At 42.3% G+C, this 25,805-nt stretch overlaps 1 protein-coding gene across 10 annotated transcripts in view; it reads right to left on the bottom strand.

The window, feature by feature from the left end:
- AAK1 (AP2 associated kinase 1) overlaps nucleotides 1-25,805 on the bottom strand; it is a 191,059-nt gene that overhangs the window by 109,044 nt on the left and 56,210 nt on the right. The gene's annotated exons all lie outside the window — the stretch shown is intronic.

Genomic DNA, 25,805 nt, shown 5'->3' with positions numbered 1-25,805 from the left:
GGATTACATCAGGGGAAACCTACTCTGCCTTTGGTGTCACACCAGGGTCAGGACTAGGGTGAGGGGAGTGAGGCACTTGCCATGAGCACAAAAAGACAGACTCAGTATTATTGATTTTTCTTTTGTCTCGGGCTGCAGGATGGCTGGACACAGCACTATGACCAATCCTCTCTTTATTTTAAATTCTAATATTTAGAAAATATTAGAAAATAAAATAAAACAAAATAAAATTTAAAATAAAACAACCAACTATGGTTGTTTGCAATCTTTTTTTTTTTTTTTTTTTAGATAGAGTCTTGCTCTTTCACCTAGGAAGGAGTGCAGCGGCGTGATTTCAGCTCACTGCAACCTCCACCTCCTGGGTTCAAGCAATTCTCCTGTCTCAGCCTCCCGAGTAGCTGGGACTACAGGCACCCATCACCATGCCCAGCTAATTTTTGTATTTTTAGTAGAAATGGGCTTTCACCACGTTGGCCAGGCTGGTCTCAAACTCCTGACCTCAGGCGATCTGCCTGCCTTGGCCTCCGAAGTGCTAGGATTACAGAAGTGAGCCACCACGCCCGGCCCTGCTTTAATTTTTATTTTTAAAAAACTGAGGCCGGACATGGTGGTTCACACCTGTAATCCCAGCACGTTAGGAGGCCGAGGTGGGCAGATCACCTGAGGTCAGAAGTTCGAGACCAGCCTAGCCAACACAGTGAAACCCCATCTCTACTAAAAATACAAAAATTAGCCAGGCATGGTGGTGCACAACTGTAATCCCAGCTACTCAGGAATCTGAGGCAGAAGGATTACTTGAACCGGGGAGGCAGAGGTGGCAGTGAGCCTAGATTCTGTCACTGCACTCCAGCCTGGGCAACAAGAGTGAAAACTCCATCTAAAAAAATAAAAATAAATAAAAAACAAATACAGTACTCTTTATCTTGATTACTGAGTTTTGAGTGCCCCCTTAAATTCTGCACTTGAGGCTCACCTTAGTCCTGGCCCTGTGTGAAAATGTTGTCTGTACAGGAGAGAAGTCTGCCCAGGCATTGGTCTGTGTCATCCTCCCACTGTGCTTCCAAAAGACCTGACAGGTCAAGACATTCCTCAGGGGGTAAACAGAAACTTAGTGACTCCAAGGAAGTGAGGGCTGGGTAACAGGAAGAGAAACAGAACTGAGGAGTCGGTTTCTGGCTCTCAGTGGAAGCTCCAGTGATGCAGTAAGCTCCAGAGACGGCCCACTCAGCCCTCCTGGGCACAGCTGAGATCAGACTTGACTCAGGCTCCAAGTAAAACATAAAGAACCCCAGCTTCCCTGAAGCAGAGACCTAGCATTAACAACCTAAAAGCTAAATGAGTATGCACTGATTAACTAGACTGATAATAAATGGGTACTGGGCAAAACAGAACAGAGACGGAATTGGGTTGGGGAGGAAGGTGGGTCTTCCAATAACCACAGTCTTGGGGGCCTCAACAAAGGGTTGAAGAGAGAGGCCATGAGGTCAGTGCAGAGCAGTCAGAAGCCTAAGGAAAAAAACATCTGAAGCTTAATTAGGAAAGTGCTCATTCACTCAGAAGCCAGGACAGGGCACCAGGATAAACCTGGTCACAGGGTTTAGATGAGGTTTATGCCAAAACAAGGAAGAGAAGCAGCTCTGAAAAAGAACAGGAGATCCCCCCTGACCTGGAAGGAAGAAGACGAGGACCATTCCACCCAAGTATCTAACAGTACTGGTAAAGCTACATGTCAAAAGATGTTGGGAAGCGGGAAAGGAATAGGAGCTGAGTAATCCATAAACTGCATCGGCAAGCAGGCTCAGTGCGCAGAAAGATCTCTGGTAGAATGTTGGCTGGCATGTGCCTGGAGAGCAACGTGGCAATAGGTACAAAAGCCCAACAGATCTTTCAATCCCCAAATTCCACTTCTAGGAATCTATCTTAAGGAAATAATCTGAAATCTCCACAAAATATGTACAAAAATAGTCAAGACAGGCCGGGCAAGGTGGCTCATGCCGGTAATCTCAGCACTTTGGGAGGCCTACGCAGGCAGATCACTTGAGGTCAGAAGTTTGAGACTCCTGAACTCAGGAGGCAGCCTGACCAACAGGGAAAACCCGTGTCTCTACTAAAAATACAAAAATTAGCTGGGCATGGTTGCAGGTCCCTGTAATCCCAGCTGCTTGGGAGGCTGAGGCAGGAGAATTGCCTGAACCAGGGAGGTGGAGCAGTAAGCTGAGATTGAGTCACTGCACTCTAGCCTGGGCAATAGAGCAAGACTCCATCTCAAAAAAATAAAATAAAAATAGTCAAGACAAAAAAAACAAAAAACAAAAAACTATAAACATAAAAAATACAAGTCACTTAAATGCCCAGTGAAAAAAGATTGGGGCTGGGCATGGTAACTCAGGCCTGTAATCCTAGCAATTTGGGAGGCTGAGGCGGGTGGGTAGCCTGAGGTCAGAAGTTTGAGACCAGCCTGGCCAACATGGTCAAACCCCATCTCTACTAAAAACACAAAAATTAGCTGGGTGTAGTGGCGCACACCTGTAATCTCAGCTACTAGGGAGGCTGAGGCAGGAAAATCACTTGAACCCAGGAGGTAGAAACTGCAGTGAGCTGAGATCACGCCACTGCGCTTTTTTTAAAGACTCCCTCTTACCAAAAAAAAAAAAAAAAAGAGAGAGAGAGAGATCGGGGCTGAGCATGGTGGTGTGTGAAGAAGTTAAGTTTCCAAGAACTGCTTACTTGGGAGGCTAAGGCAGGAGGATCACTGGAGCCAGGGAGTTCAAGGCTACAGAACACAATGACCCCACCTGTGAACAGCCACTGCACTCCAGCCTGGGCAACACAGCAAGAGCCCATCTCCTAAAAATAAATAAATAAATAAGAAAGAGAGCTATTTGGTTTTAAAAAAAAAAAAGTTTGTTCATACAAAAGAGCATTCTTTAGCCAGTAAAATATACTGAACATTTAAATGTACAGGATGGGCATGGTGGCTTATGCCCATAATCCCAGCACTTCTGGAGCCTGAGGCAAAAGGATTTCTTGAGGTCAGGAGTTAAAGACCAGCTGGACAACATAGCAAGAATTCATCTCTACAAAAACAAACAAAATAGCTGGTGGTGCATACCTGCAGTCTTAGCTACTCGGGAGGCTGTAACAGGAGGCTCACGTGAGCCCTATGATCATACATTGAACTATTATACATATGTAGTTCACACATTGAAGTATCATTGTGCCACTGCACTCCAGCCTGGGTGACAGAGGGAGATTCTGTCTTTACAAAAAAACAAAAACAAAACAAAATACACATATATAGCAAAAAGATTTAAAAAAAAAAAAAAAAAAACCACACACACAACAAAATGCTGTTACTAAAACAAAACAACTACTAAGACTCATTTACCTGTGGATAATCTATTTTCTGTAATGACCACACATTATCTTTTTTTCTATAAAAAATACATTTTTCATTGTTTGTTTTTAGAAAACCCTGTCCTCCAAACTTAAGGCTTGTTAAGAAGGTGACCCTCCAAGAAGGACACAGAGCATACCAGCACCAATCAATGAATCAAATTATATGAGGGGAAAACTTCCTTTGTCTCTGGTGTAAAATAAGGTCCAGGACTAGGGTGAGGGGAGTGAGGCACTTGCTGGGGGCACAAAGTTAGAAAGGTGCCAAAAAACTTGGTAGTCCAGATAAATTCTATTTTACTGCAATATTTTTTTAAAAATGCAATTAGGGCAAATCTAAGATAAACAAATTTCAAATTTTAAAATAAACACAGGATCAGTATTTCAGTATTGATTTTTCTTTTGCCTCAGGCTCTAATATGCTTGGGCTCAGCACAGTTACTGATCCTGTCTTTATTTTAAATTCGGATACTTTGTTCGTGGAAGACTTTTTACGTTAATTTGTTTCTTGCTTACTGTAGTCCTGAGGGGTGCATTTCCCAGAAAATGTTTCCACCCCTCCATCATAGTCAGGACAGTGGGGCACACCAATGCCTGTCTGCTCGAATGCCAGCACTAAACAGGACCGAAAGAAGAATGAGGGTAGCCTGGAGAGGAGAATAGCCTGGTCGAGAGAAACCCACACACTCTCTCAGGCCCTGCCAGACCGCAACTCCTGCAAAACTCTCCTCACCCTCCACTAGCCCAAGCTCTCTCCCCAGTGACTTTCTGGGATAAAAACAGAAAAATCCATTAAGAACATATACATAAAATGACTGACAACCCCTCCCTAACCATAAAGGGAGTGTTAGTCTTTAACAGAATACTATTTTAAGATAAAATAAAACTTCTACTTCAGGTTTAGGGGTACATGTGAAGGTTTATTATGTAGGTAAACTCATGTCACAGGGGTTTGTTGTGCAGATTATTTCATCACCCAGGTATTAGGCCCAGTACTCAAGAGTTATCTTTCCTGCTCCTCTCCCTCCTCCCACCCTCCACCCTCCACCCTCAGGTAGACCCCAGTGTCTCCTGCTTCCTTCTTTGTGTTCATAAATTCTTATCATTTAGCTCCCACTTACAAGTGAGAACATGCAGTATTTGGTTTTCTGTTCCTGCATTAGTTTTATGCTAGAGTTTCAATGGAAGTGTAAACATATAAGCCTTCCAAAACAAGTGGATCAGAGTGAATTATAATGATTAGCTCAATTAACCATGCTTATGAGAAGTCTATCAAGGCCTAGGTCCACCTGGTGACATTTCTGTACATGCCCAGAAAAAAATGGCTTCTAGAGCCTCATTTCTACAAAATCAAATAAATGATCGTGGAAGTATCCCCACCTTAAACAGTTTCTGAAAAACTGCTCTGGTAACAACACAAACATAATCCAAATATAAAGGGGAAGAAGCATACATGCTATATAATTCTCCATGGCATTAAGACCACATGGCCTAGTCCCTACCAGACCTTCACATCTTCCAGCTACTTTACAGCACATCTGTTTAGGACACATCCAAAAATAGCACTATTGAGATTCAGCTCTGCACCAAGCACTTTCACATGCATTATCTAATTGCATCCTCATGACAAGCCTGTGAAGTGAGTGTTATTACACCAGGCTTGCCGACGGGAAACCAACCACAAGTTCACTCTGAGCAGCAGAAGCCCAGTCTTGTGCCCAAAATCTGGTTGTTTGCCCAGTGCTCTTGGCCTGTGCCTAGGAGGCTAATTTCTTCAAGCCTACCTACAAAGGGATCCTCCAGCACATTCTACTGTGCTTTTATCACCAAGTTACCTATCACTCATCAGAGACTCAAGGCCCAGTTTACCATTGAGGAAAATGAGACACAGCAAGGCAAGAAATTCACCTAACTTTCCACTGATCTCTGGCTGCTTGTACTTAAGAGCGGGCACTGTGCCATCCTGAGGAACTAGACTACTCGGTAGAACCTGCTCCCTCGCTGTGAGGGAGAAATGGTGCCTTAACACTCATTCCAGGTGAAACCTCCCCTCTACCCTTCATGACAGGCAGAGCTGAGTGGCGATACGGGAGAGTGCCAAGAACTACTGGTACATGGTGGAGATCATTTCCCAGACCAGGCTGTGGGAGGGATTTCGGCTACAAGGCTTGAGTTACATTCCTTCCTTCCTGGCCCTAACCCCTACTCTTGTCCTTTGTACTCGCCCCAATAGCTGGAAGCAGGGTGCAATCTACACTGTGCCAAAACAGGAGACCAGGGCAAGATCTCTCTTAATCCTCACTCACCACAAGTGTCTCCACAGGAGGCAGGAGGGACTCAGACCAAGAGCCAGCACATTTCCACAGGGGCTAGCACTGTAGGTTGGGGAGGGAGCAGGGATGGTGGAGATGGTGGACTTATCCTTAAATTCTATTTATTTTCACCATTCCCGGGTATCCCTTTCACCTTCATCTTCACTAAGGCACCCTAAGAAATTCAGTCTCCCAAGACAATGTGGTCTGAGGTGGAAGGAAAGGCCAGAGTTGAGAAAAAGGAAGAATTCATTGCATTCTCCACCCGCTTCCCTCCCTAGGGTTGTAAAGGGGAACAGGGCCACCTCACCTCTCAGCTTTCAAGTAGGAATTAATTACTACAAGTCCAGGGCTTTAGATGAAGTGAAAAATAGTTAGCATTAGACTAAATCAGATCTTGCATACATCCCGATAGGGTTACATTAGTAAGAAGACGTGATAGGGGTGTGGAAAGTTGTTTTCCGTGAAATATAGAATAGAAAGATCCTTTAGGCTTTTCTCTGAATGCCGAATAGTAAGAAATGCTGACTGTGGTCAGAGCCTGCTTCACTTCAATTAGTGATTCAATCCTAAGGAAACCTGAGAGTCCAATGCTGAGCATAACAACAACCTGGCTCAGACTAGAGTTCAAATGCAATGAGATCCTGCTTGCAGGTGTACCACCTCCTCCCCAGCTCCCACTGATCTATACAGCACAGCTACCCACTTTTTTATCTAAAGTTATTTTCGGGGTCAAAAATGCCATTTAAAAATCTCTAAACACTGAAAGGAGCCACCACTCCTCCCTTTCCACCACCCCAATCTACCAACAGCCTCGAGTCCTAAAAAGTCCCGAATCCCTCAACATTTACATTCCCCGCTTCTAAGTCTCCTGTATCTGAAGCCCAGCCTGGCTTCCATTTCTCCTGTCTCTAGAGCCCGTCACCCCCCGTTTAGGGACTTCACTCCCTGAAGAAATTGTTCCCTCTCTCATATTATCAGCTGCTCCTCTCTACTGCCTTTCTCCCACTAGTATTTAAACAGGCTCCAAGTCTCTCTGATAGTAAAAAGAAACAAAAATCTCTTCACCTCTTTCTTGATCCAACTAGCTACCACCCCTTTCCTCTCTTTCACAACGAGGCATTTCAACCTGTCTGTTCTCTCACTCTCTCCACATTCTACCTCCCAGTCATTCAGAAACCTCTTATGAAGTGAATTCTGCCCTCTCCAAGGCCCAGGACCTCTCTGTGGCTCAATCAAGTGGAGGGCTTTCAGATGCTACCTCGAGTGACAGCTATTGAGACTTTTCACTGGTGACGTTCTTGAATCGCTCTTTCCAGCCAGGCCTGGTGGCTCATGCCTGTAATCCCAGCACTTTGGGAGGCCAGGGTGGGAGGATAGCTTGAGCCTAGGGGTTTGAGACCAGCCTGGCAACATGGAGAGACCCCCATCTCTATAAAAAAATACAAAAATTAGCTGGGTGTAGTGGTGTGTGCCTATGGACCCAGCTACTCAGGAGGCTGAGGTGGGAGGATCACTTGAGCCTGGGAGGTGGAAGTTGAAGTGAGCTGAGACTGTGCCACTGCACTGCAGCCTGGGTGACAGAGCCAGATCATGTCTAAAATAAAGAATTTTCAAAATCACTCTTTCCTTTGGGCTTCCAAAAGAAAGGACATGACATGCTCAGTATTTCCCCTACATCTCTGTCTACTTATTGATCTCCTTTAGAGCTGTTTTTCTTCTTCCTGTTCCTTAATTGCCAGTGTTTCCTCAGCATTCAGTCCTGAGTCACCTCTGTTCACTCTACAAATGCGCGCTGGGTGATTTCACCCATCAGGCATTTAAACATCCTTTAATTACATTCATAATATTGACAGCTCTCTCCAGAGGTCCAGACCCATATATTTGACTTTCTTAATTAAGCTGATAAACATTTCCACTTGTAATTTTCACAGGCACCCTAAACTCAACATGTTTAAAACCGAAATCAAACCCCAGGTGTCCCCTCCACACATACCTCTCAAACCTTCCTTTCTGAGTTCCCCAGTACTGTGCTGTGACCACCATCTACCCCATTTCCTATCTTCAGTAACTCCTTCTCCCCAATATCCAACTAACTAATCTTAATGATTTGTCTCCATTTCTTTCAAGTCTGCTAACTTCTGCCCATACACAAAGCCACTGGCTTATTTCAGATCCTCCTCATTTTTCGCTTAGACTACTAGAATTTCTTAGTGCACTCTCAGAACAGAAACATCTGGTGGGAGTCTGCACAACTCAATGATCCACTTTTCTCTGGACATCCCCTCTCCTCCACCAGTTATGTTTATACTAAAGAATACCCTCACCCCATCCTTGCCAGCGTTGATGGGACCATCATGGACATCTGATCCACACTGGGCAACTCAGATTCTCTTGTGGAGAAGCGAAATTTGGTATCAGTATGTGCGGACAACTTAAACTACCAGCAAGTGAAAAGTGGGAGCTGTATGGAAACCATACGAAGCCACAGAAATATGGAACAGAGAAAGTCTATCTGCAGAAAAAAAGACCAAAGCAGGAGCAGAAAAAAAGCGGAGACAAGACCGAGAGAGAGACACTCCTGATGGCCTTTTTCTTCCTAATTTCAGACCCAAGGCAAGGGTCGGTAGCACTTCTGCTCCTAAATTCCGTTAGAGATACCCACCAACTTGTCTTTTTCACATCTTCCTTTTTATTTCAGCTCGTTTAAGTAGATAACTGTTACGTGCCCACAGAGAGTCTTGGTTAATACATTTGAATCCACTCACTTCTTCTCACTGGATCTCAGCTCTCTCATATATAAAACCAGAAGACTGAATTAGATGAACTTTATGAAGGCTTTCATGCATCACATTTTTAAAGCAGAGTATGTGTGCTTTCTCTATATTCAGTCTAACATGCAAAATGATGGCAACCACCAGCCCAAGGACAGTCAAATTTATATTTAGATTGTATTTTGTTACAAGTTTTTAAAATATGCAAGTTTATAAGCAAATTAATAAAAATGATCTTTTTTCTTTTTACAGAAGTATGTAAGTAATACATACTTTATATATTAGCTACTTAACAAGTAGCTTATGGATTTATCTAGAGCCTGTTGAGAGGACAAAAGGTTTTGTTTTTCTATTTTATTAATTTTTTGAGATGGAGTCTCGCTCTGTCTCCCAGGCTGGAGTGCAGTGGCACGATCTCGGCTCACTGCAAACTTCACCTCCTGGGTTCAAATAATTCTCCTGCCTCAGTCTTCTGTAGCTAGGATTATAGGTGCATGCCACCACACCTGGCTAATTTTTGTATCTTTAGTAGAAACGGGATTTCACCATGTTGGCCAGGCTGGTCTCAAACTCCTGGCTTTAAGTGATCTGCCCGCCTTGGCCTCCCATGAGCCACTGCGTTCAGCCAGTTTTGTTTTTTTAAACAGTGCAAAAAATAGAAAATAAAACAGTCCACTACAATCAGTGTGGCATTGTAGAGTGAATGTATTTTTTTCTGCAATAATATAAGGATGAATAGTGAAAAGCATTCTCTAAAAATGTTAGAAAATGGCCCATTTGAAAATGAGCTGGCCCACCTGCAGATTGTCAAATGAGATTGTTAAATTGTAGAGCAATGTTTTAATTCAGGGCTTTAAAAAAGGGAGTAATTTTAAAATGTACATTTATAATAACAGGTTGAAATTGACACAACACACTTCCTTTAGGTTAAAAATAGATCTTTTTTGGGCTGGGCATGGTGGTTCATGCCTGTAATTCCAGCACTTTGGGAGGCCGAAGTGGGAAGATCACTTGAACCCAGGAATTTGAGACCAGCCCAGGTAACATAGCCAGACCCAGTCTGTACAAAATAATTTTTTAAAAACTGAGCTAGGCATGTTGGTGCACATCTGTGGTCCTAGCTACTTAGGAGGCTGTGGTGGGAGAATTGCTTGAGCCCAGGTGGTTGAAGCTGCAGTGAGCCATGATTGTGCCACTGCATTCCAGCCTGGGTGACAGAGTGCCCTGTCTTTTTATTAAAAAAAAAAAAAAAAAATTAAGACATTTTTGAAAATAAATCAGTGTTGTGTGAAAAAAAAATTTTAAGATACATTTTGGTTTTTGCATTTTGTAAAATTCATAAGCTACTTATTAAATATCTAATTTACAAAGTACACACTACATCACTGATAAAGTACTTAGTAAATAAATGGCTAAATGGTGATAGAGTCTGATTCAGCAAGCCTGAGTGGGGCCCTGGATCTATTTTTTTCAAAAGCCTCACAGAAAACACAGATCATCTGCCAGTTTGGGGAACCACTGTCCCAGGATCAGGAGGTACTTCAGATCTCTTTGAAATAAGAAGTAGAAATTGCAGTATCCTGAGCATAGAATCAGAGTATCTCTATACATGAAAAACCTCCATGTGTATGTGTGCGTGCATGCACGCACAAGACTAAATAAAACAAACTACCAGTGGTTTGGGGGTGGGAGAGGTGGTGAGGAAGTTCGCCCATGCTGGCTCTTTTGGTCTAGGGAAGGAAGCTAATGACTTTGCAAATTCCTATTCTCCTAAAAAGACCTGCCACTGGGGGTGGGGGTGGAATATCATAATCCACGTTGTAAATGGCTATTCAAGATCCTACAGAGAAACCTCTTTGCCAGCTGTCTGCTCAAGCTAAAATTTGAATGTCAAAAAGAATCAAGTGAAAGACATAAAGTTAGTCCAGACTCCACAGTGTCCGACAAGAAGTGGTGGTCAAAGGGAACAGAAAAGACAGACTCAGGTGTGGAAATAAAATTTTCTGTTCCAAAGTCACTGTAAACTTACAGAAAAAATGCTGATGTCTAGCATCTCAAACTCTTCCCTGGAGCTCTGAGGACTCTGTTACTGCAAGTTAAGACACCAGTGAGAGCCCCACATTACCCCTACAGGGTTATATCCGTAGACTGTGCAGTTACATCTACCGTGATCATGTGTAACTGCCACAGCCACAGAACTCCTGGCAGCAATTCAAATAAAACTCCACGTGAGAGATACCAAAAGGCAAGAGAAAGAACAATCAGGAGTCAGGAGGCCTAGCTGTGGTCCAAGTTCCACAGATAACAAGCTGTGACCTTGAGCAAGTCACTATACTTCACTGGCCCTCAGTTTCCTTATTTATAAAGTAAAAGTGAGGGACATAAACATCTCTCACCTTTGGAGCTGGATATTTGCCACATTTTGGTGATTCTTCAGGGATATGAAATATACCAAACAACCTCCAAAATTCTATACAGGGATTTTATTTATTTATTTATTTTTTTGAGGCAGAGTCTTGCTCTGTTGCTCAGGCTGCAGTGCAGTGGTGCAATCTCAGCTCACTGCAACCTCCGCCTCCCGGGTTCAAGCAATTCTCCTGCCTCAGCCTCCCAAGTAGGTGGGACTACAGGCATCCATCACCATGCCCAGCTAATTTTTGTATTTTTAGTAGAGATGGGATTTCATCATGTTGGCCATGATGGCCTTGATCTCTTGACCTTATGATCCATCCACTTGGGCCTCCCAAAGTGCTGGGATTACAGGCATGAGCCACAGCACCCCGCTGAATTACTAATTCTTTTAAAGATGACATTGCTTTCATACTGGAAGGTGGTGGTGAGCAGCAGACGGAAATAAATTAAAAGAAGCTCCCTGACAGGTGGGAAATAGGGGCAGGAATTAGCGAAGCATTACTTCTTTGGAGATATTCACTCTTTATTGCTCCAATCACTCCGATCTCCCTCATATAGGCACATTTTTGAAACCTGAAGGTGAAGAGATTTTCTGTTAAAGATTCTCTGAAACAGTGTTCAGGAAGTTTAATCATTTCCTTGAAAGTCACTCCCTGTATGTCTACTGTACAAGCAGTGTGTCCACATCCTCCTGGGTCTCAGCCTCATGGCTGACAGTCCAAAGAGCCCATTCAGCATTAGAGCTATACCCTTAGCAGTTCCAAAGACTCATTCTCTTCACCTCTCACTTTCTTGATATGTGTACAATTTTTTCATCTGATTCTTGGCCCTGAGTCCCTTCAAAGGCAACTCATCAGGTGCCCTGAGCATTGTGGTTTGTGTTTCTATTCCAAGTTGACTTAGTTCCACTTTTTCAAGATACAAATCTTCATCCACAGCACAAAACGTCCACTTAAAAAAATAAAAGCGGATTTCCCACTCTTTCTCCTGAATGGAAAAAAATGTCTTAGTTGGCTCTCCAGGTAAACCTGGGGTCTCAGCCATGTTCTGACAGCCAGCTTCACCTGACCACTCTTCCCTAACAAGAAACCTCGTCTGCAGAATAATTACCTTCTACACCGCACTCCAAGCTAATGGGGACATCTGCTTAAGAGCCCTCCATGGCTGCTTCATCTTCCTCCCCCGACAACCCACCCACCTCCTTCAAGAAAAATCCTAATGATTCTGTACAGTTACCTTCTCTCTCTACCTCCTTTAACAATCCAGCATCTTCCTTAAAAAACACAATCAGGAAATCCTAACCAGGCAGGCGTGACTCTTAAGCAGATGGCAGGCCTCATAATTAGGTCATTACATAATACCTCATCTTTAACTAGCTTCTCTCCACTTCATTCCGAGACTCTGGGTTGATGAGCTTTACACTTTGGTTACTTTAATTATAATTCGCTCTTGGGAACTCGGCAATGCCATGTTTTGATAAAAGAAAAGAAACAGCGTGAGAGTATAGGAAAGTAAGAGTCTGAAAGTTGCTTTCAGCTTCAGTTTTGAATAGTCCAGACTTCCACAGGTAACTTTTTCTCTTGGTGCCTTGGTTTCCCAACTTGTCTCAAGTTGTCTCAACTTGACCCAAGCCAATCCCCAGTCGCACTGGTTCCAACACAGGAGTCAAGCATAGATGTTATATCACATGACATGATTTCTAAGGGACACTACATCACATTTAGGTATCTGGTCAGGCTCTTGATAACTCACTATTGAACTAGATTGCACAGGTGGTGTCCTCAGGCACACAGGCAGCAGCTGCTCTCAGTAAGATCCCAGGTCATCATCAACTCTTTGATCTCCCTTAACCTTCAACCCCAGGTACTCAGAGTCCTTGATTACCCACCAAGAAATCTAAAGCCCTCCACCTCACTTCTAATGCAGCGTCCCAATTCTGGTCTCCTTCCTTCTCCCGGAGCTATCCACACTCTAAAAATCACTGTTCCCATTGCCCAACAACCACACTGCCATTCTTACCAATGTGCTTTTAGGGATCCTGGGTCGCATGCCTGCCATCTGTATGAATGGTCTACAGTGTACAAAAGTCATCTACATATATGTTCCCATTTCCTCATCATAACAAATCGAAATTATCATTTTGTAGATTCAAATACTGAGGTCCAGGTAAGTGTTATCCAAAAAAACTACACAAAAACTCAAGCTTCAATTGAGGATTATAAGAAGAGATTATTCTTTGAAAAGGAGAGATCTATCATCTCCAATTGGCATAACATATAACGGGAGATATTCTTTTTTAAATTATTTTTTTTATAGAGATGGGGGTCTCACTTTGTTGCCCAGGCTGGTTTCAAATCCCTGGCTTCAAGTAATTCTCCCGGCTCAAGCCTTCCAAAGTATTGGGACTACAGGTGTGAGCCACTGTGCCCAACCAGGAGATATTTTTAAGATGGAGGCCCATGCCTCCATACCACCCCTGACTCCCCAAGGACCTCTGCTTAACATTTATGCTGGGTGACTGAGTTTCCCAAGTTCTGACCCTGGCCTGGGACAGTAGGTATTTTTATATAGTAGTTAGGTTGGTCCCTGGTTCCAACGGGTTGGCCTAGGTCGGAGCTTGGTGCCTGCCATCACTGCAATCCTTAGACTCCAATACCTAACGCTACCCTCCTCTCTAAGTCCTGTCCCAAGGCCTCTATCTCTCCTGCATCATTAAAGGCAAATCTTGAGTTGCAAAACCTACTGAAAAATTCCAGAAACCAAATTTAAGAATCACGTACCCAAAAAGTATGTTTCCACTAGATCAAAAGTTTTACATACGATGTGGCATATGGTACTAGGAAGAGAGGATGCCCTTTCAGTCAGAAGGTTCCAGGGTTTGATTTTAGCAATGAAACATGTTTACATAACCTTGAGAAAGTTACTTCTATGAGCCTCAGTTATTATCCATATTTTACAGATGTGGAAACTTTCTCCCCCAAGGCTACTGAGAAGCACCAAAGGAAAAAAAATGTACAAAAATGGGCCTAGCACCGTGTAGGGAGGAGGACACTTCCCTCCTCCTTCCCTCTGGCACCGCCCTCTGCCTGATTGGTGGGGAGTGCTTCCTGCCCTCTGCACGTCACTGCCCTAAGGGGTCTGAGAAAAACTCAAAAAAGTATGCAGTCTACAAGAACTGTGAGATGGACCAGAGGATTATGAACTCATTAAAAAGAACAGCAAAGAGATCAGGGTGACCACCAGTGGGGCAGGTTTTGTCCAAGCACTGCATTTCTAAAATAATCATTATGCAGCTTTTTCAGGCCTTTTCCAGGTGAGATGCTTAAAAATGAACTGAGAACAAAGCAGTCAACTGAAAAGCTGTGGGCCTATGAACCTAAGGCAAAGTGGGTGGTTGAATACCAGGCTGGTAATGAGGCAGAAAGGCAGGCAGGGGACTTTTGGCACACGGAACCATGGGCTTTGGAGGCAACTTATACCACAGTGTTAAGAGGAACCATTTACAGAGCTTCAGGATCTCAAAGAGGGCCTGGCAATGATAACATTCAAAAGGCTTAAAAACACAAAACACATCGGGAAACCTGCATTCCAGCTGTGGTTCTGCATTAACCAACTATGTGATCTTAGGCTAAAAACTTCAAAGATAAGGAAAGTATTTTCTTTGCATTTTCTGAATCGCCTAGAATACAAAAGTCAATGCCTGGTAACTACTGAATGAAGGAGTGTCTGGCTTTTGACATCTCTGGGCCTTGGTTTCTTCTCCTGTGTTACAAAAGAGTTGGAAAGATTATCTCTAGGGCCACTCCCAGGGTCACATTCATTCCATTGTTCTCTAGGGCCACTCCCAGGGTCACATTCATTCCGTTGTTCTTTAAACACAGACAAGTTTCTCAATCCTAACAGCAAATCAGAATAAGCTTGGAAGTTTAAAAAAAAAGATAATTCTCTAGTTTCCCAGTTGGGACCTACTGAGATTCAGAATCCTCAGGGTGGTGGGCTTGGGTTTTTAAAATCTGCACAGGTAAGCCTTATAGGCAGCTGGCTGTGAGAACCCATGCACCATACTTTCAAATGCGGTAATCTTCAAGAAAAAAGGGACTTGAGGCTGGGTTCTTCTTCCATATCACCTGCCTTTCTGCCCAAATCAGCAGTCTTCATTTTCTAAAGCAAACCTGCCTCATTTCTTTCCTTTAAAAACAAATTTTTTTTAAAGACAGGGTATTGCTCTGTTGCCCAGGCTGGAGTACAGTGGCATGATCATAGTTCACTGCAGCCTCGACTTCCTGGGCTCAAGCAATCTTTCCATCTTAGCCTCTTGAATAGCTGGGACTACAGCAGGGGCTCACCACCATGCTCAGTTAATATACATGTATACAAACACACACACACACACACACACACACACACACACACAGATATATATATTTTTATATATATATAATTTTTTTTTGAGTCATCATTTCCCTCTTGTCACCCAGGCTGGAGTGCAGTGGCATGACCTCAGCTCACTGCAACCTTCACCTCCTGGGTTCAAGCGATTCTCTTGTCACAGCCTCTTGAGTAGCTAGAATTACAGGGGCATGCCACCATGCCCAGCTAATTTTTGGATTTTTAGTAGAGACAGTGTTTCATCATGTTGGCCAGGCTGGTCTCGAACTCCTAACCTCAGGTGATCCGTTTGCCTCGGCCTCCCAAAGTGCTGCAATTACAGGCGTGAGCCACCATGCCCAGCTGCTCGGCTATTTTAAAAAAATTTTTGTAGAGATAGAGTTTTACTATGTTGCCTAGGCTGGTCCTGAACTCCTGGGCTCAAGTGATCTTCCTGCCTTGGCCTCCCAAAGTGCTGGAGTTATAAGCATGAGCCACTGGGCCCAGCCTCATTTCTTTTTTTAAAATTTTTTGTAGAGGCAAGGTTTCACCATATTGCCCAGGCTGGTCTTAAACCCTTGGCCTCAAGCGATCCTCCTAACTCAGCCTCCCCAAAGTGCTGGGATTACAAGCACGAGTTACCATGCCCAGCCAAACTTGCCTCATTTCTAAGGAGCAAGACTTTGGAGTTAGACAAGGGTTCCAATACCAGAGCCAACACTCCATAGCAATGTGGCCTGAGCTCACATATAAAATGAGCAACCACCCCCTATTCCACAGAGGTATTGTGAAGATTACGTGAGCTAGCATCATAAAGCACCTGGTACATATCCAAACACAGAGGCTCTTAACAAATGTTCATCCCTATCTCCTCCACCAGCTGCTTTCCTAAGTAAGGCCCATCAAGTGGGTATCTGACCTCACCTGCACCTTCAGAAAAACTCTAGTTATGGGAACTTTTACTGATATAGGACATGCTCCACTTTCAGTATTTGTCATGGACATCAGCTTCCCATCCCTTATAGTAAGCAGGAAAAGTAAAGCCATCCCCTTAACTAAGAACACCCTCTCTGTTATAACGGTTTGTTTCAGCAATAGATGGCTTCAGGTGATGCAGGTATCCAGAAGTCCTACCATGGTCAAAGTAGGCCTAGTCCTGGGTGCCTGTGACATCTGAGTGTATCTGAAACTATCTGTGGGTGTCGAGCTAATTGTATCATTTTGTTACTCCTCAGTTCTTACATTTGTTTTATGCATGCTATCACAGCTACATGATTTTATTTTTTAAAAGCAGGTTTTTATGATGTCTCCTTTAAACAGGCTGGTCTTACTGCGTTCTTCTGCATTATTTATTTTTATCCAATGTCACATCTGATCTGTGGATCAAGGTTTCCTATTGTTAGGACTATCCCAGTACATTAGGTAGGAGAATATTTTATAAAGAGCTCAATCTAGATCCTCTACAGAATAAATGAAAGAACTGCTACCAAAAAGGCAGCCTCTGATTTTCAAAAGAACTTCCGTTGCTTTTTAGATGCCTTTTAGAAAAGATGGAATCCATCTTGAGAGATATATAAACAATATGCTCACATGGTTCACATGAAGTCAGTCTTCTTTCAGAGTCTGATCACAAAGTCATTACTAGTGTCAGCTGAGATTAAAGATCAAAGTTCAGATGAGAAACCAGAGTTTTCATGGAATCCCTTGGTCAGAGATGTGGCAGACTAGAGAGGAGTTGCACAGACCTTAGACCAGGCAACAGGGTGGCACTAGGTGGAGACGGGTCAAAGTCAGGAAATAAGCTGAACAGAGTTCCAGACAAGCAGTGGCGCATGTATAGGACAAAGCTGAAAATAAAATTATTGGACTCTGAAGCGGGTAGTGGTCAAGCAACGAGGCAGAGAGTCAAGACCTAGAAACATCAGCAGGAAAAGGAGTGCCAGGGGCTGTGAACAGAATAGATGCAGGCCATAAGGGGTCTTTGGTGCAAAGTTTTATTGCAACATAGGGACCTACAATCTTGGATCCTTTGTGTAGCTGTATATATCCTAAGATTTTTCGTTTGATGAGTGTAAGGAACGCTACAGCGATAAGAGTGGGGATAATGAGTGGGAGAAGTTTAATTATAGGCATGCGGTTAAGGGGAGTTGAACCTCTGATTATAAAGTTTTAAGATTTACGTAATTGCCAGGCTCTGCCATCTTAACAAACTGTTCCTGGATAGTGTGTGTGATGATTTGTTAGACTGAGATAGCATCATTTATGGAGCGAGGGCGCTTTATGAAGTGGGCCCTGTTTCTCTTGCCCTTTCGTACTAGGAGAAACGTTAAATAGCTAGAAACCAATTTGGATTACTCTGGTCTGAACTCAGATCATATAGGACTTTAATCGCTGAACAAACGAACCCTTAATAGTGGCTACACCATTAGGATGTACTGATCCAACATCACAGCCATAAACCCTATTGTCGATATGAACTCTGGGATTGCACGGTTATCTCTGGGTAACTTACTACTGTGGTCTTAGTTTAGGTTATTCCGAGATTGAATTATATTATGAGGTCACCCCAACCAAATTTTTAATGCAGGGATAGTAGGCTAGGGCCTGGAGGCTTGTTTGAGTTTTTATTTGCATTAATAAATTAACGTTCCATAGGGTCTTATTTGTTTATATCTGCCTCTTCATGGATAGGTCAATTTCACTGATAATAAAATTAAGAGACAGCTGAACCCTCATGTGGCCATTCATACAAGTCCCTATTTAGGGAACAAGTGATTATGCTACCTTAGCACAGTCAGGATATTGTGGTCATTGTACATCACTGGGCAGGCAGTGCCTCTAATACTGGTAATGCTAGAGGTAATGTTTTTGGTAAACAGGTGGGGTACAATCTGCCAATTTTTTTACTTTTTGTAAGCTTCCCTTAGAGCATTTCTGTGTTAACAGTGTAAATAATAGGATGCTTATTATATAGTTTATTAATATGAGGCTGTTAACTGTCAGTGGGTTATTCCAGTCTGATGTAAGCTTATGCAACGGAGAATGTCTTCATGTTACTTATACTAACATTATTGCTTCTATTAAGTAATAGATTAGTCCAATGTGATGTTAGGAGTTCAGTAGAGTGATTAGAATTTAAGGTAGTTAGATGTTGAACTTAAATGCTTTCTTCATTGATGGCTGCTTTGGGGCCAACTATGGTGGTAGCTTTTACTCTCTATAGGAAGGTTGTGTCCTAGGGTCTAAAGAGCTGTCCCTCTTTAGACGAACAGCTAAACTTACAGGGAGATTAAGTAATTCTGTGGGTAGGTTTAAAGTTGAACTAAGATTCTGTCTATTGCAACTCAAAGAAAGTAAAGAAGTGTTGGGTCTGAAAAGCTGATGAAGTGTCCTGAAAGCAGAGAGCAATCCCTAGGCATGACCTGCCTTGAGCATTCAGGTAGAGATAACAAAGCACCAGGAGTAGGAGGCAAGCACAGGGAAGTGAGCAGCTCCTACTTTGTTTTAAGGTAGCTCCATTTTATCTCCACAGAAGAAAGCCAAGCAAGATGATAAAAAGAGAACATGGTCCAACTGGTTCTGATAATTAAAAAAAAAAAAAAAATCACAGAAGCTAGCTTTGCCAAGCCATGGAATAAGTCAAAAAACCTCTGAATGGCTCTCCTCACTAGGGATATACAGCAATGGAAGCCAGACAGGGAGATAAGCTGGGAGCTTCACTGCCGCTGCATGAGCTCAGGTTAAAACAAAACTCCATCCTCTTCCTCCAGCAGAGCACATCATGTCATTCTCTACAGTCTCCACACACTAGACAATGCGCATTAACTTCCTAGTCACTTCAGTGCATATAAAACACATGAAAAAGAGGCCAACTGGAGCCTGCCGCTAAACCACCCAGTTTTCGTTGGTATTATCACGAAGCTCTCTCCGTAGCAGCAGAAATGCTAAGGATTAAAGCAGAGGACGCTGGGGGCTTTGGTTAGCAAAGATGCCTGAGAACAGAGGAGAGCACACATTCCAAGAAAGCTATACAGAGAAACTGTTTTGATCAGTCTGTACAACCACCCCCAGACTGCCATTCCGCAGTGCCCGTCCTTCCTGGAGGACAAAGCCAGGACAGGAGTGATTCAGCATAAGCCATCCCCACTAACCTTGTACACAGCCTACTTAATATAGCAGGCTTAGATGTCTCAATACTTTAACTGGCAACACTAAGATTTTGCATATTGCAGATACAGGGGCAAATCAAAAACCATTTTTAGATTTGCACAATTCCTCTAGTTAAGAATCCCAATATCAAATACATACTATCTTTGGCTTAACCATCTACTAACTGGAAAAGTCTCAACTTCTCTAAAGCTCCATTTTCACAGTTGTAAAATGGGAATAATTATATATATCTTAATAGGAAGATCAAATGAAATAAAGCACAAGAGACTTAATATGGCAACAAAATGTACTGTCTCCTCCAATCTCCATTCCCACCTCCCTAAAACACACATTTTATTGGAGCAATAAGAAATGAGACACTGAGAAAAAATATAAGCCTACATCAAGCACCTACGATGGAAAGATAAATGTTAGCTGGAATTGGTAGGGAAAGTTTTTTGGGAACAGATTTCAGATGAATTCTGAAAGACTGGTAAGATGATTTCGAAAAGGCAAATCCATTTTGTATGTCATATTGTATGAAGCATTTATTTAAACTGTAGTTAGGATATCTACAGTTAAGGAGTTAACATTATAAATGTCACCACAGTCACTCTCAATGACTTTTAGAAATATGGAGATTTAGGCACAAAGTGGAGAAATAACTCAATTCAAAAGGTCACAGCAGCAAAGGAGAAAATAAAGCCCAGTTCAGCAACCTATGTTACCAGGCTCAACAGGAGCATGAAATAACTGGTGATCAATCAAAACCAATAAGGTGTACTGATCAACACCACTGTGAGCCTACCCAAGAGATTTACCATATGCCACCAAGGTATGGAAGTATCATTCCTACATGGTAAATCAGGGAAAGAGAAATAAGACTGTTGCAGGATGAAGTCTTCATAAAGACTTATAAATCACTTTATTCTGGAGTCAAAGGGGTTAAGGTTCGTTCTATATTTCAAACCACAAAGACCACAGACAGATTGGAAGGTTGGAGCAAGATGTCACCAAGGCATCTGCTGACAATTTCCCTAACATTTTTATTAATAACCCCCAGTTACCCTCTCCTGGTTCTCCTAGTCCACAGAGAGGTCAATAAGAGCAAATGAGAAAGTAAAGCAGAACCAAGATCTTTTGCTGCAGTCTGGAATCCATTTCTTGGGAATTGTATTCTCAAGAAATGGTCTACCAGAGTATTCCACTCAGTCAATGACTGGTCTCTTGTCCTGACGGTGTTTCTTATTGGGTATTGTCTCAACCCACTTTAAGGTTTATCATACCACTACTGCTCAAGAGAGGGCAGTTTTGGCTTAAAGAGGGCAACTGGCAAAATCTGGAGACTTTTGGTTGTCACAACTGGGGAGACAAGGGGTGCTGCTGGCATCAAGTGGGCAAAGGTCAAGAGATGCCAACATCCTATTAATGCACAGGACAGTTCCCCACAACAGCAGCTTATTCGATAAAAAATGTTTGCAACTTCTGATTTTAAAAGTATCAAAAACTATAAAACTACTAAAAGAAAATTGCAACTGTACTATACCTTTGGAGGAGAGATGGTTTTCTATAAACATAACATGAAAAGAGTAACCAAAAACTTGATTCACTTCTCCCTTGTTAAAAATTGAAACTTCTCTGTGGCAAATAAAACAAAACGCACAATAAGTGGCAACTGAAAAGTTCCAACAACAAAAACATTACACAAAATTCAATAAAGTTCTACCCTGAGATTCACAGTTCTGAGATTCACAGATTTGGCTTACGATAACTGGACTCATTTAACATCTCTTTTTCAAATTATAACGCATTTCTTCGCACTCATGAAGACTTACATGAATTTTGTATACTCCAAGAACAACTGAGTGTCTTAAGACTCATCATGCCTGTGTACTGAACACCTACTGTGTTGAGTTCTTCTCTTATAGAACCAGTGGTTTGCTAGTTTATAAGCCTGAATAATTTCAGGCATCACATTCCCTGAAATGCATTTTCTCACTGACTTTAGTTTCTACTGCTCTGTTTGCATTTTTTGTATTAAAGATTAAATTACATAAACATTAAGTTAAAAGAATTATAACATCAAATATTGGCAAGAATATAGTGAAATAGAAGTGTGCTTTGATAATATACATTGGAAGCATCCAGAAAGTAGACATCCATTGATCCAACAATTATTTTGGGACTCTGATGAAATGCAGAAGTATGCATATTTAAAGATGCTTTATGCAGTGTTAATAACCAAAATTGGAAACCTAAATATTTAACACTAGGAAATTGATTAACTATATTATGGTATATCCATGCAGCCTTAAAATAAACATCTATACTCAGTGATATGGGAAGATGTTCACAACATATTATCAAGTTAAAAAAAAAAAAAAAAACAGGCTTTACAAAATGGTTAAGAGGGCATACTTTTTATTGTATATTTTTACCACAACTAAATTTTTTTTAAAAGACAAAAAAGCAGGCTTCATGTTCTCACACATAAATTTGGTATATATATTATATAACATGTATTTTATATAATATGCAAATATATCTTATTATATACTATCTTTTATATATAGAAAAGGGCTGAAGAGCTAAATACCATACTAATGTGCTATAAGTAATTAAATCTATGGGTGATATGAGCTGTTTTATATTTTTTCTTTCATGTTTCTTAATATTTACAATTAATGTGAATTAGCTGCAGTAAAAGTTTTCAAGATAAGCTACTATTTACATCTCAATGTTCCAAACTGCATACTGGATAAAATTCGCCTTTCCTAGTTAACTGGAGAAATCATCACAAACGTTTATTACCTGTTTTTCACTCAATGCTGGGATGCCTCAGAGGCTACTGGAGTGTACAATGCTACTTCCCTCACTCATTAGGTAATTCCAGACTCTAATCCTTTGAACTCTTCTGCCAGCTTTAACTTTTCTGTCTTTGATCTTGGTGGCTCTTGACATTGTTCACTAGTGTCAGGTTGATGTCCTTCTCCATTTTAATTTATTGCTTTTATTCAATAGTAAATCAAAAGTGTAAGAATTCGCTAATAAAAACAAGAAAGAATAAAAAGACTGAGGGAGGGTACGGGGTCTCTCCTAAGGTACAAGTTGGAATGGCCTTTTGTGAGCAATTTCTACTGCCCCCCAATTTTTCTTTGGGAAGGAGAGGGGAGGCAGTGGTATATTTCTTAATTCAAAGCTAGGTTTTAGCACAGTTGTTCAACTGTCCTCCATCATAACACATACATCTGAAGACATTCACAAATAAGACATATGCCTATGGACATCTGGCGCTCAAGTAAGGGCCCTAGTTCAAGTAGGAGGATCCTGAAGATTGTGTGTATCTCCTTAGGGTAAGAGCCGTACTTCCACACCATTCTTTGCAACTCAAGAAACTTACTGAAATTTGAAGGACGGTCATGGTATCGTGGATAACTTTGAACTTATTTATGGTGTTTATTTATGTAAATGAATAAATGATTTACAATAAATGATTTCAAAATAAATGATTTACAATTCAGTGCATTATACTTAACAACATGACAGAGGTACGTGGTAACACCACAGCAGAGAGCCATGTTTTTTATGGTTACTACTGCCTGGAGTGTGGCTACTGAAAACATAGAACGCTACTATGTCTAATTACCACAGGCTGAAAGCAAGGTTCTCTTGTACCAAACAGTTGGCCAAGCTGTAAATGCAAAGAAAATGTTCTTGAAGGAAATTTGGTTTTTTGTTTGCTTGTGTGTTTTTGAGACGGAGTTTCACTCTGTTGCCCAGGCTGGAGTGCACTGGTGTGATCTCTCAGCTCACTGCAACCTCCGCCTCCCAGGTTCAAGTGATTCTCCCACCTCAGCCTCCTGAATAGACGGGATTACAGGCACGCACCACCACACCTAGCTAATTGTTTTTGTATTTTTAGTAGAGATGCGGTTTCACCATGTTGGCCAGGCTGTTCTCGAACTTCTAACCTCAAGTTATCTGCCCATCTTGGCCTCCCAAAGTGCTGGGATTACAGGTGTGAGCCAGCCTCTAAGGAAATTGCTACATGAATGATATGAATAAAGTTTTAGTGTGCTGGACAGAAGATCAAACCAGCCAAAACATTCCCTTAAGCCAAGGCTTAGAGCAAGGCACTAATCTCTTCAATTCTATGAAGGCAGGGGAGGTAAGAAAGCTCCAGAAGAACAGTTTGAAGCTAGCAGAGGTTGGTTCACGGGGTTTAAGGCAAGAAGCTGTCTCTGTTACATAAAAGTGCAACGTGAGGTAGCAAGTGCTGATGTAATTGTAGCAAGTTATCCATAAGATCTAGATAAGACCGTTAATGAAGGTGGCTTCACTAAACAAAAGATTCTCAGTGGAGATGAAAAGCCTTATATTGGAAGAAGATGCCACCTAAGACTTTCATAGCTAGAGAGGAGAAGTCAATGCCTGGCTTCAAACCTATGAAGGTCAGGCTGACTCTCTTGTTAGGAACTAATGCAGCTGGTGACTTCAGGTTAAAGCCAATGCTCATTGGCCAGTCTGAAAATCCTACGGCACTTAAGTATTATACTAAATCTATTCTGCCTGTGCTCTATAAATGGAACAACAAGGCCTGGATGACAGCACATCTGTTTACAGAATGGTTTATTGAATAATTTAAACCCACTGTAGCTCAGGAAAAAAAAAATTGGTTGCAAAATATTACTGCTCCTCAACAATGCACCTAGTCATCCAAGAGCTCTGATGTAGATGCACAAGGAGATTGTTTTCATGCTGGCTAACACAACGTACATTCCATAGCTCATGGATCAAGGAGTAACTGTACCTTTTTTTTTTTTTCTGAGATGGAGTCTCACTCTGTTGCCCAGGCTGGAGAGCAGTGGCGCAATCTCAGCTCACTGCCACCTCAGCATAACCATGTTCAAGCAATTCTCCCTGCCTCAGTCTCTCCAGTAGCTGGGAATTACAGGTGCCTGGCACCACGCCCGGCTAATTTTGTATTTTTAGTAGAGATGGGGTTTCACCACCTTGGCCAAGCTGGTCTTGAACTCCTGATCTCAGGTGATCTACCTGCCTTGGCCTTCCAAAGTGCTGGGATTAGAGGAATGAGCCTGGCCAATTTTGACTTTTAAGTATTATTATTTTAGAAATACATTTCATAAGGCAATAGCTGCCACAGATAAGAGATTCCTCTGGTGGATCTGGGCAAAGTAAATTTAAAACCTTCTGGAAAGGACTCACCATCTTAGATATCATTAAGACCATTCATGCCTCTTGGAGCAGGGCAGGAGTTGAGTCACCAAGCCCCAGGTAGTGGGCCTCTGCGACTACAGGTTCCCTGCTCAGGTGAGTGCTGGAGAAGGGGCCCGGTGGGGCCATGGGTGATATGGAAGAGTGCTGGGGTACACAGTGGTGAGCCCAGGCTAAAGCTGCATGTTGGCCACCTTGCCTTGTCCCAGGGTGCACTGCCTTCTGTCGCCCCCAGGAAGTGGCTGGGAGTTTTTGCCGTGGTGGTGGGGGAGCAGCAGGTGAGGGTGTTTCCAGTGCCTGTGCTTAGGAGGTGGCTGTTTTGTTAGGAAAAGCTACCATGGGAGACATTACCAAACCATGTCTTTTTTTTTTTTTTCCTGTTTTCATAGTGTTCACAGCAAATCTGAGTGTTTTACTTAAAGCATGGAATACAGAAAAGAAAAAACTTTAGCTAGTACCTTAATCTCATCTGAAATTGTACAAGTGTGTGTTTTACAAGCAGTATACGGCAGAATTTTAAGCCAATCTGATATTCTCTGTTTTTTTGGTAGCATTATTTTTGAAAACTACATACTTCTAAATGCTCAAGTGGTGAAACTGAAAGTCTTTTCATTGACAAGAAATTAATCAAGAGGAAGAACCTTGGAGTCCGGTTGCTATTGCTCCTGAGTTTCCTTGTGATGTGGTACCTCAGCCTTCCCCACTACAATGTGACAGAACGTGCAAACTCGATGTGGTTCTGGAGTATGAGAAAATTTACAGACAAGACCTTCACTTCACACTTGGAGAGCATTCAAACTGCTCTCATCAAAACCCATTTCTGGGCCCAGTGGGATGGCTCATGCCTGTAATCCCAACACTTTGGGAGGCTAAGGCAGAAGGATCACTAGAGCTCAGGAGTTCAAGACCAGTCTGGGCAACACAGGGAGACTGCATCTCTACCAAAAAATATTAAAAACTTTTTAACTAGCCAGGGATGATGGCATGCACCAGTAGTCCCAGCTACCTGGGAGGCTGAGGTGTGAGGATCACCTGAGTCCAGAAGGTCAAGGCCGCAGTGAGCCATGATCATGCCACTGCACTCCAGTACGGGTGACAGAGTGAGGTCCTGTCTCAAAAACAACCAACCAACCAGCCATTTCTCGTCATCCCCGTAACC

This window comes from Saimiri boliviensis, chromosome 1 (assembly GCF_048565385.1).
Source record: "Saimiri boliviensis isolate mSaiBol1 chromosome 1, mSaiBol1.pri, whole genome shotgun sequence".
NCBI classification, from domain to species: Eukaryota; Metazoa; Chordata; class Mammalia; order Primates; family Cebidae; genus Saimiri; species Saimiri boliviensis.
This window is presented reverse-complemented; position numbering and strand designations above follow the sequence as displayed.